Below are 12,337 nucleotides of genomic sequence, written 5' to 3' on the forward strand. Positions count from 1 at the left end.
CCATCCCATTAGCTGGGATGGTTTGCATTTGACATGAGCTTGTCAGAAAATTAGTACTTCCACAAAGGGTGCCTCTGGGCCTGAGGCAGTGCAGGGCTACTATAAAAGGCAGGCCAACTCTCTGCTCTCTCATCCACTGCTCTCGCCTCCTTCTCCTTGGCAATCAGGTGAGTGTGAAGACTCTTCTCCTTCATGTTTAGGTCTTTCTTCGATGTATGTCTCAGCTGATGTGGGCTGCCCTAGCCCAAGGCTGGGAGCTGCGTCTCATGGGAGAGGGAAGGAGAGAGAAGGTCTTCCTTCCGCAGAGAGAGGCTGGGACTTAGTTGAGGTGGCTCCTGGGCCTTGAGCTGGGTAGTGTGTGCTGGGCCATGAGGTGCCTTGGCTCCATTGTGGTTGGATGCAGTGCTGCTCCTCATGTTTCCCTGTGCTCTGCTTCCCCCTGCCCTCTCTTCCAGGTGCACCTCTGTCCCAGAGACATGTCCTGCCAGCCCTGCTGCTCGCCCTGCGGCCCGACCCCGTTGGCCAACAGCTGCAATGAGCCCTGTGTCAGGCAGTGCCAGAACTCCACCGTTGTCATCGAGCCCTCTCCCGTGGTGGTGACCCTGCCCGGCCCCATCCTCAGCTCCTTCCCACAGAACACCGTTGTGGGATCCTCCACCTCCGCTGCCGTTGGCAGCATCCTCAGCTGTGATGGAGTGCCCATCACCTCTGGGTGCTGTGACCTCTCCTGCATTACCAGCCGCTACTGTGGCAACAGATGTCAGCCCTGCTGAAGCTGCTGGCAACGGCCCCAAGCAAGAACCTCCAAGACCTCACAACATGGTGCTGGACAGGAGCTAGAACTTTGGGCCATTGTGTTTAGAGCTTCGGGCCATTGTATTTAGAGCTTCTTGCCATTGTTTCCTTCTTCCATTCTCCCCTCTCTCTTTCTTTCCTTTGCTGTCGCTGTCTCCCAATGCCAGCCTAGCAGAGACCTCTTGGCCTCCCTCCCTCTGCAGGGCAGGGAGACAGACACCTTGCAGGAGCTCCACCGCATCTTAGTGGTTGCCCCTGGTGCTCCCTGGGAGCCACCTCCTTTTCTTCTTTAGACTCATTAAAGTTGTGCTGCATCCACGCCTAGGCCTCCAAGTCCTCCTTCCTCCTGAGGCAACTCTTCCAATCTGCTCAGGGAAAGAGATGTTTTTTTGGAGAGAATAAGGCTGGGCACAAAAGAGGACCCTCCTCATTCCCAGAGGAAGGAGGGCATTACTCACCGCACTGGGTTTTATTTTGTGCTCTGTTGCTTGGAGCTGAGGAAGACATTCCTAGTCTTTCCACAGCCAATGGCCTTTCCACAGCCCATGGCCATCAGTCCTTCCAGCCTTGCTGCATCTCTTTCCAGATGGGCCTGGAGCACTGGGACCTGTAGCACATTCTGTTAATTGGGAACCCAACGCTTGAATGAGGAGCCCATGCCTGCGGGAAGCCAATGGATGAGAAGCTAGGAGGGGTCACAGCCAGGACAGCTGACCCAGACTGGTCAAAGGGCTATTCCATACCGTATGATGTCATGCTCAATATATAACTGGGGTGAGTTGGCCACGGGGGGGGAAGCGATTGCTGCTCGGGAATGGGCTGGGCATCAGTCAGTGGGGGGTGAGCAATTGTGTCGTGTATCACTTGCTTTGTATTTTATTATTGTATTATATTATTATTATTATTATTACCACTACTACTCCTACTACCATTCTATTTCATTTTACTTCAATTATTAAACTGCTCTTATCTCAACCCATGAATTTTCTGACTTTCACCCTTCCAATTCTCTCCCCCACCCCACTGGGGGGGGAGTGAGCAAGCGGCTGTGTGGTGCATAGTTGCTGGCTGGGGTTAAACCACGACAGTCCTTTTTGGCACCCAACGTGGGGCGAAGGGTTTGAGATAATAACAGATTAATCAGAGTGTATTAAGGAATTTGTATCTGTTAACAGTTACTGGTCATAATATTGATTCATCTGCTCTCGGTATTAGTCTACCTGATCTGCACCATGCTCTTGTGTTTGCAGTATATGTTAAAGATTGGTGTTGGGTGTTGCAGTTTGCTGTGCTCTGCTGTGATTACTGATGTTTTGCCTGGGAGATTTGTTATTAAAACACTGACCTGGAGCGCTATCTGGTATTTGGGTTCTGTAGTGAAGCCATTACTGTACTTTGGGTACCACCTCATGGAGACAATTAGCAATTATACCTCTTCCTCTGAGAGGCTTTTTATGGAGGAAATACAGAATGGCACCTTCACTGCCTTCTTCTATGATGTTTCCTCCTTCATTACAACAACTTTTTTGTATCTTGAACATCCTTGGGTAGTTAAGATACATCTATTGGTATTTCTTGGGTATATTGTTTCGGATTTTTCTAGAGTTAATAAGTATTTTAAGAATATCATCCAGAGATCTGCCCCAAGGCTGGATAGTTATGAGTGGCAGGGTGTGTGGGAGAGTATGGGCAAAAGCCTAGGATGGTGGGCCCCTCCAGATTTTTGGAATTTCACCCCTGAACAAGCGCGGAATCCTGAAAACTTAGTAGAACATTTGGAAAAAGTATGCTGTGATCCTGACAATTCTAGGGAGACACAAATCACTGCAATGTGCTGGGGCCAGGCCCATTCCTACCGAGCCATATTAAACACTATTCAGAACCCTCAAGGGGAAGAGAAGGTCTCTGGATCGGACAAGAAAACGACTGGCGCTGCAGCTATGCCAGCCCCGGCAACAGACACTGCGGCTACGCCGGGCCCTGTGACCAGCACTGCCGATACACCAGCCCCTGTAACAGGTGCTGTGGCTACACCAGAGAACCAACCCGTGCCAGTATCAGTTGCCCCTATACAGAAGAAAAAATACACAAGAAAATCAACTCGTTTAGTAAGGGCTGATGGTGAACCAGGGGAATCACAAGAACAGGAGGAGGAAGAGGCAGAACTCACAAATGAGATGGTAACAACCCGATCTCTGTCCCTGAGTGAGCTACGAGATATGCGAAAAGATTTTAGTCGTCATCCAGGCGAGCACATCATCACTTGGCTGCTCCGATGCTGGGATAACGGGGCTAGCAGCCTGGAATTAGAGAGTAAGTAAGCCAAGCAGCTGGGATCCCTTTCTAGGGAAGGGGGCATTGAAAAAGCGATTGGAAAAGGGGCTTGTACAGGAGATCCAGTTTTTAGGAACAAAATGGCAAGATGGACGTCGTCAGATCCCAATGGATGTGATCAACAAAATAACACGCCATGTCTCCACCAACCAGCAAAAAGGAAACACGAGCTTTCTTGGGCATTGTGGGCTTTTGGAGAATGCATCCTCCAAATTACAGTCTGATCACAAGCCCTGTCTATCAAGTGACCCAGAAGAATCATAGAATCATAGAATCGTCAAGGTTGGAAAAGACCCTTAAGATCATCGAGTCCAACCGTTAACCTAGCACTGCCAAGTCCATCTATACCATGTCCTCGAGCACCACATCTATCCGTTCTTTAAATACCTCTCGGGAAGGGGACTCAACCGCTTCCCTGGGTAGCCTGTTCCAATGCTTGACCACCCTTTCGGTGAAGAAGTTTCTCCTAATATCTAACCTCAACCTCCCCTGGCGCAGCTGGAGGCCGTTTCCTCTCGTCCTATCAGTTGTTACTAGGGAGAAGAGACCGACCCCCACCTCGCTACAACCTCCTCTCAGGTAGTTGTAGAGAGCAATAAGGTCTCCCCTCAGCCTCCTCTTCTCCAGACTAAACAACCCCAGTTCCCTCAGCCGCTCCTCCTAAGACTTGTGCTCTAGACCCTTCACCAGCTTCGTTGCCCTCCTCTGGACACGCTCCAGCACCTCGATGTCCTTCTTCTAGTGAGGAGCCCAAAACTGAACCCAGTACTCGAGGTGTGGCCTCACCAATGCCGAGTACAGGGGCACTGTCACCTCCCTGGTCCTGCTGGTCACACTCTTCCTGATACAAGCCAGGATGCCATTGGCCCTCTTGGCCACCTGAGCACACTGCTGGCTCATGTTCGGGTGGCTGTCAACCAACACCCCCAGGTCCTTTTCTGCCAGGCAGCTCTCCAGCCACTCCTCCCCCAGCCTGTAGCGTTGCATGGGGTTGTTGTGAAGAAATATTTCAAATGGGGCCCTGAGCAACGACAAGCCTTTGAACAAATTAACCAGGAGGTAGTTCATGCAGCAGCCCTTGGGTCAGTCTGGGCAGGACAAGATGTAAAAAATGTGCTCTATAACGCAGCCGCGGAGAATGGCCCTTTCTGGAGCCTCTGGCAGAAAGCACCAGGGGGGACTCGAGGTCGACCCCTAGGGTTCTGGAGGTGGGGATACAGAGGATCCGAGGCCCACTATACTCCAAATGAAAAAGAGACACTGGCAGCATATGAAGACGTTTGAGCTGCTTTGGAAGTGGTTGGTAGTGAAGCACAGCTCCTCCTGACACCCCGACTGCTGGTGCTGGGCTGCATGTTCAAAGGGAGGATCCCCTCTACACATCATGCAACTGATGCTACATGGAGGAAGTGGGTCACGCTAATCACGCAACGGGCTCCAATAGGAAACCCCAGTCACCCAGGAATCTTGGAAGTGATCACGGACTGGCCAGAAGGCAAAGAGTTCGGAATATCGCCAGAGGAGGAGGTGACACGTGCTGAGGAGGCCCCACTGTATAATAAACTACCAGAAAATGAGAAGCAATATGCCCTGTTCACTGATGGGTCCTGCTGTCTTGCGGGGAAGCATCGGAGGTGGAAAGCTGCTCTGTGGAGTCCTGTACGAGAAGTTGCAGAAAGTGCTGAAGGAGAAGGTGAATTGAGTCAGTTTGCAGAGGTGAAAGCCATCCAGCTGGCTTTAGATATTGCTGACTGAGAAATACGGCTGATGCTGTATCTCTGTACTGGCTCATGGATGGTAGCACATGCCCTGTTGGGGTGGTTGCAGCAATGGAAGCAGAGCACCCAGCAGTGCAGAGGCAAACCCATCTGGGCTGCCGCATTGTGGCAAGCTATTGCTGCCCGGATAGAGAACCTGGTTGTAAAAGTACATCACGTAGATGCTCACGTACCCAAGAGTTGGGCCACAGGAGAACGTCAAAACAACCAGCAGGTGGATCAGGCTGCTAGGATTGAAGTGGCTCAGGTGGATCTGGACTGGCAACATAGGGGTGAATTACTTCTAGCTCGGCAGGCCCACGAGACCTCAGGCCATCAAGGAAGAGATGAAACATATAGATGGGCTATATGTGACCGATGGGTGGACTTGGCCATGGACACTCTTGCACAGGTTATCCATGAATGCGAAACATGCACTTGCAATCAAGCAAGCCAAGCGATTAAAGCCTCTGTGGCATGGAGGACGATGGCTGAACTATAAATCCGGGGAGGCCTGGCAGATCGATTATATCACATGCCCACAAACCTGCCAAGGCAAGCGCCATGTGCTTACAACGGTGGAAGCAACCACCGGATGGCTGGAAACACATCCCGTGCCCCGTGCCGCTGCCCGGAACGCTCTCCTGGGTCTTGAAAAGCAAGTCCTATGGCGACGTGGCACCCCAGAAAGAATTGAGCCAGATAACGGGACTCAATTCTGAAACAGCCTCATAGACACCTGGGCCAAAGAGCACGGCAGTGAGCGGGTATATCACATCCCCTACCACACATCAGCCTCCAGGAAAATCAAACGATACAATGGACTGTTAAAGACTATACTGAGAGCAATGGGTGGTGGGACATTCAAACATTGGGATGCACATTTAGCATAGGCCGCGTCGTTAGTCAACAGTAGGGGATCTGCCAATCGAGCTGGCCCTGCCCCATCAAAGCTTTTACGTACTGTAGAGGGGGATAAAGTCCCTGTAGTGCACATAAAAAATACGATGGGGAAGACAGTCTGGGTTACTCCCGCCTCAGGCAAATGTAAACCCATTTGTGGGATTGCTTTTGCTCAAGGACCTGGGTGCAGTTGGTGGGTGATGCGGGAGGATGGGCAAGACCAATGTGTACCTCAAGGGGATTTGGGTTTGGGTGCAAATAGCCGACAAACTGAATTGCGTAATGTTAGTTGCTATATAATACTGTATGTCATCACGTCTATGATCACTATGTGCCATATCAACGGTATACAGTAAGAATCGCCCAAATTAATGAAGAATGAACATTAAGGAAACTGAACAAAGTGCAGTGGTGATGGAACCAGAACTGACTTCAGCATTCAACAATCCAACACCACACACCATCTCTCCTGCTCTGAAAGACTGTTATGACAGATGAAGCCCAAAGTCATGGACTAAATGAATTCAACAAACATTTTAGAGGGATAGCCTATAGACTAGGGAAATTATATCTATATGTGTGTGTATATATATATATAAAACATATCAAAAGACTGGAAAAGTGATAGTGATTAACTGGAATGTATTTGAAAGTGTAAGACCTGGGCATGACGTATATGGTATGGAATAAGGGGTGGATACTGTCCTGGTTTCAGCTGGGATAGAGTTAATTTTCTTCTTAGTAGCTGGTATAGTGCTGTGTTTTGGATTTAGGATGAGAATAATGTTGATAACACACTGATGTGTTAGTTGTTGCTAAGCAGTGCTTACACCACTCAAGGACTTTTCAGCTTCCCATGCTCTGCCCGGTGCACAAGAAGCTGGGAGGGGGCACAGGCAGGACAGCTGACCCAGACTGGCCAAAGGGCTATTCCATACCGTATGACGTCATGCTCAGTATATAACTGGGGCGAGTTGGCCGGGGGGGAAGCGATTGCTGCTTGGGAATGGGCTGGGCATCAGTCAGTGGGGGGTGAGCAATTGTGTCGTGTATCACTTGCTTTGTATATTATTATTGTATTATATTATTATTATTACTACTACTACTACTACCATTCTATTTCATTTTACTTCAATTGTTAAACTGCTCTTATCTCAACCCATGAGTTTTCTGACTTCACCCTTCCAATTCTCTCCCCCACCCCACTGGGGGGGAGTGTGCGAGCAGCTGTGTGGTGCATAGTTGCTGGCTGGGGTTAAACGACAACAATGAGGTCAGCAGCCTCTCTGTCTGTTGGGGAAGGGCTCTCCTCTAGCTCTAGATGGAGTTGTGCTGGGGGAGCAAACTTTCATAGGCAATGTCTCCTAAGGTCATAAAAGGAACTCCTGAAGGCACTGCTGGGCTCAAAATAACATCTCAGGCACACAGTGCCCTATGAACCATGTCAGGTTCCACTCATGCTCCACCTACTGACAGTATCGGGCAGAGGCACCATATTTGACCATCTGTCTGGGCACTGGGCACCTTCTTGCTGGGCACAGAAACCAAGGCTTCACTTCCTGCTTTATGAGACCTGCTGCCCCGGCACTGGGGTCAGTTGCCAGCACCCAGGCATCTCCAGTTTCTCCTTACTGTGCGAATGACCCCCACGGGCAGCCCCACAGGTCGAGAATCAGTCCTGCCCTGGGGACATGGTTTTACAGGACTGGCTTCAACCCAAGTGTAGCACAAACACTGGGGCAGGAGCTTGCCCATACTCAGCTTCCCTGGCTCCCCAAGTGCTCTGAGGCAGGGCCAGCCTAAGCTCTGCTTACATCACCACTGCTCCTCACATGCAGGCCAGGGTCTTCCCAGCACTGCAGTCCCTGGCAGCTGGAGATCTGTCATTGCCCCTTGTCTGCTCCATGTGGCTTTTTGTGATGAGAGAGCCTCTGTCCTAGCTGCCCTTTAAGTAGAGGACTACTGTGATAAGGTCGCCCTGAGACTTCTGTTCTCCAGGGAGAAAAGACTTAACTCCTTCAGTCTTTCCTTATAGAACAAGTTCTCCAGCCCTTTGGTCATCTTTGACATGTACAAGGTGGTGACAGCAGGTGGCAGATCAGAATCAGTGGAGGCCAAATCAGGGAACTCAGATCCCAGCAGTAGCAGCCCTCACCTCCAGCACATCAGTGACCAGGTGTTCCTAATCTAATCCATCCGATCATACCAGAGCAAGTACAATTTTCCTGAGGAAGTCTCAAATAGATGTGCAAGAGAAGAGGAAGAGTAACCACATCAACCATGTTTCTTCTGGGCAGCTTACAAAAATATACAGCTCATGCTTAACAATATTTATAGATGACTGCACAGTCAGTCAACCTAATCTTAGAAGCACAATAAAGTGCAACATTATCAATATTCTACCATACAAAGAACAGAGATTCAGACAGATTATTGGATATTTTGAAAAATCTCATCCTCTCACATAGGAAGAAGTTCCAGATGACTACTACAAGCATGGTCCTGATGGCAAGCACATCTACCAGTTTGTTCAGACACTTTTCAGTGCTGCACGGCTGACAGCTGAATATGCAATTTGGTTTATTTGGAAAGGCTTTTAACCTATGCAGAGACTGACATATGCCCTAGCAACTGTAAACAGATAGTCCTAGGAGCTATAATGCTGGCTTCTAAAGTAGGGATGATCAGGCTCTGTGGAATGTGGATTATGGCCAAACATTGAAGGACTTATTGAAGGACAATGAACTCAGTAATAGCCAGGAAGAAAGGGGAACATGACTGTGCCAGACAGCAGGCCACACAAATACTTTTCCTTATGATATGGAAGGTTGTCATAATTTTTGCCACAACAGTGGTGGTGTACCAGATCTCCACAAAGGAAATCTGATGAGGAAGAAATGCATCTGCAGGTGCTTATTACTCCACAGAGTGACAATGAAGAGGTCATTCCCCACCAGGGTTAGAAGATACATGCAGAAGATAATGGCACGTGGGGTCATGTGTCTACCTAGGGAGGTCAGGAAGACCAAGGGAATGAGACTGGTTACAGGTGTCTTGTTCTCCTTTGCCATGTCTCTGAAAATTACAAAGGAGGTTATCTCAAAGTAAAAAAAAATTCTGCCTGAAGGAAGGTCCTAACTAATAAAAATTTCAGCTACATATTGCAAATAATCACCTGCATGATCATCCTCACTAAGCCAATTCTATCCCCAGAATGCATTCTCTTAAAACAAAAGTGAACATAAATGGAATTTAAGGATGCTATAAAAATAACAAAGTGTGGTCATTTTTTTTCCAGTTCATCTACTCCTGATCTGCAGCTCTCAACAGCTGGAAGAATACATTGAGGGTTTTTTTTTGAAATGTGGTCCTTTTTGACGCAGAGGCATCTATTCTCCCTTGTATGATTTTATTCTTTCCAAGAATAATTGCAATTTTCCAGTTCTCAGAAAGGTATCAAATAGGAGTCCTGTTCTTTCCTGGCTGGGTTCCTGGTCCTGTCCTCCACCTTATTCTTGCTTATGTTTATGTTTCTCAAGGGCATCATATTGTCCTGTTGGAGTAGCTTTGTCATATCCTTTAGTGGGTTTGACCTTGGCTAGCTGTCAGATGCACACCACTCTTTCTCAATCCCCCTCCTCCACAAGACAGGGGGAGAAAACAAGGTGAAAAAACTCGTGGGTCAAGATAAAGACAGGAAGATCAAATACCAGTTACCCTCACAAGCAAAACAGACTCAATGTGGGGAAGATTAATGTAAATTATTACCAATTAAAAATAGAATATGATGGTGAGAAACAAAGACAAAAAAACCCCAACTAAAACCAGTTTAAGTATGCTTTTCAATGATACTTGACAATTTCTTTGACCTCCACCCTCAGCTCCAGGTAGTGACTTAAACACTTGTCACTCTCAGGCAATCACCATCTCCTAGGTGCAGAGGAGGAACTCCTGAAGGCACCGCTGAACTTGAAATAAGAGCTCAGGCATGCAGGATTCCATGGACCAGGCAATGCTCTCCTCACTCCCCTCCTGCCTGCATTTCTGGGAAGATTCACTGTCCATATTCATTATCCAGGAAGTGGGCACTTCTTGCTGTGCCCAGGCCAAGGCCTCACTTCTTCCTCTCTGAGACCCGCAAGCAGTGGCACTGGGTGATTCATCAGCACACCATCTCCTCACCCTGCCTTGGACAACAGAGCTTTGTTTCAGAGGGAATCTGTCCTCCAACAGACCTCACATACGGAGAGGATCTGCAGCAAAATAATGGAGGGCAGATCAGTGTCACCAAGGTAGGAGACCTCTCCTCATGCTAAGCTTTGCTGGCCAAAGTGCTAGGATGGGTGGAAGGAAGGCACAGCCCCTGAGTGTGTACTCAGGAACCCAGAAACCATCCAAGATGACAGAGAATTGGAAGTGGGATGTGATGTTCTCATAGAGGCTCCTTGGGTCCCTCACCCCACTGCAGGTGTCCTGGTCCCAACACACAAGGACCAGGCACTACACGCTGTTCTCTGGAGGCTCTGGGCAATGGGAAAGCAGGGAGCTGGGGCACAGCACAGCTCCCCTCTGGGGGCACCCTGGCAGGAGGTGACAGGCATTTTTGGACAGTGGGATCCACACTGAGCTGAGGTGCATGCTGAGACCAATGCTCCTGTTTGTATGTGAGAATGTCAGAAAACCACCTCCCAGCCCCAAGAGCAGAGCTCCTGGAAATGACTCAGTGGGGAAGGTGAAGGAAGAATTGAGGAAGAGAAAATACGTGTTCTTGTCTTGCCTGAAACACTCCTTCTCTGGTTCTGTCTGCTCTGGTAGTGAATCATTTTTGTCCCTCAGCCAACAGCCCACTGAACCTCTTCATGGAGGACACCCTGGGGGTGATCTTGCAGATGGCCGTGTGGATCCCCTGAGCTCTCCACAGACACAATGTGTATCCAGCTTTCCAGCTCTAAGTGTAGACAAGGAAGCACAGAAGATGTGAGCATGTTAACTGAGCAGGCTAATGCAGAACCTCTGTGTCCTGGTTTCAGCTGGGATAGAGTTAATTTTCTTCGGAGTGAATGAGCAGCTGTGTGGTGCTTAGCTGTTAGCTGGAGTTAAACCACGACACTCTGTCTGCACTTCTCAGTGACCATCCACCTTGCCTTCCCTCTCAGGCACAGGACATCTCTTTTCTTCAGGTGCCTTATTCTCTTTGCTTCTTTCTGGTTCTCCCAGTTCTGTCTCTCCTTCTCATACACACCAATTTGATACAGACTAAGCTCTGCCTGTCACTCCAGAAGGCTTCACTGCTAACACACACACTTTTACTCCCTCAGAAAGGAAAACTCAGCTAGAACTTATTTGTAGCCACCACGGTTGGTTTTGTCAGCTTCCTACACAGCTGCTCTCCAAGGTCAGCTCTTTTCTTCACCAAATGGGCTTAGCATGACACCGTGCACAGAGAGAGAAGCTCATTCCTAGAAATGGAGTGAACAGCTGTTTTCTGTCAGTAAAGTAGGGCACAGGGATTCCCCCTAGCAAAGCAGTGGTGATTCCCCTGGGATGAAGGAGAGACATGAAAAGCAACAGAATGGCTTGGGGCATGGGTGGGAATCCAGCTGAACAGAAAATCTTCCCCAGTCTCTGGCTGATGGTTTTTTTTCACATGCTGAGGGTTTGGCTGATGCCCAGGTGCATGGCTAGGAAGGGATTTTCCTTCCTCAGGCTATTTTGGCTAGGAGATAAGCCCACAAGAGTCCTCATGTCTCACAATAAGGGCTCCCTTCTGCAACAGTGTGCTTCAGAGGAGGCTGAGGGCAGAGCAGGACAAGCCAGTCAGATACGTCTTTTTAATACTCATTCCCATGCCGCAGTTAGTTTCAGCTCAGGGGGTTTGATGAAGCCTGGTGTGGTTCATGTGGCACCCCTCATTAGCTCTCGCTGAAGTCCAGGCACTCCTTGAACCTGGCAGTTTTATTGTACTATTTTGCTCTTTTCCCAAGACCCTGGATCTGAACTCAGACAAAAAAAGTCACACCAGCATGCTGTTAATGACATTTGTCTTTACTGAACAGGCTGTGGAGACAGAGACCCAGCCTCACCACAACCTCAACATGCCACCGCTGGACAAGCAGGTCTACAAGAAAACAGTGCTGGGGAGGGAAACACTCCACAGGGAACACACACACTCTTTCTGTGTGATGCTGCATGCTGTGGGTACCAATGTCGGCTCAGTGGAGAGACAAGTGGTGCTGCCCTGCAGCTTGGCATCCTGCACATGGAAAGGTACCTGAGAGTTCTCCACAGACAGCACAGAGGAGAACCTCTCTGAATCTACCCAAGGTTTGGATCTATCCATTCACAGCGGCATCTGAGAGGCCTGGGTCAGGAACTCCTCTTGCTCCAATCCCTGCTAGCCTGAAAGACACATCTCATCAAAGGCTGCAGTCCCACCAAGACTTCCAGAAAAAACAGGACTATATCATGCTTTCCCTTTCACAGGTTGCCCACAGAGTTCCAAGAAAGAGGGAGTACCTACTTGCAGGTTCCCATCTTCTCCTACCTCT

The 12,337-nt window shown here is 49.0% G+C and overlaps 2 pseudogenes; both read left to right on the forward strand.

Moving 5' to 3' along the window:
* The first annotated feature begins 39 nt into the window (after positions 1-39).
* On the forward strand, positions 40-773 carry LOC148052703 (feather keratin Cos2-3 pseudogene; annotated as a pseudogene).
* A 7,084-nt stretch (positions 774-7,857) lies between these two features.
* LOC104011388 (cyclin-Y-like protein 1 pseudogene) lies at positions 7,858-8,567 on the forward strand (annotated as a pseudogene).
* Positions 8,568-12,337: the final 3,770 nt, after the last annotated feature.

This window comes from Nipponia nippon, unplaced genomic scaffold, assembly GCF_047370975.1.
Source record: "Nipponia nippon isolate SJK-2023a ecotype South Korea unplaced genomic scaffold, ASM4737097v1 scaffold_45, whole genome shotgun sequence".
NCBI classification, from domain to species: domain Eukaryota; kingdom Metazoa; phylum Chordata; class Aves; order Pelecaniformes; family Threskiornithidae; genus Nipponia; species Nipponia nippon.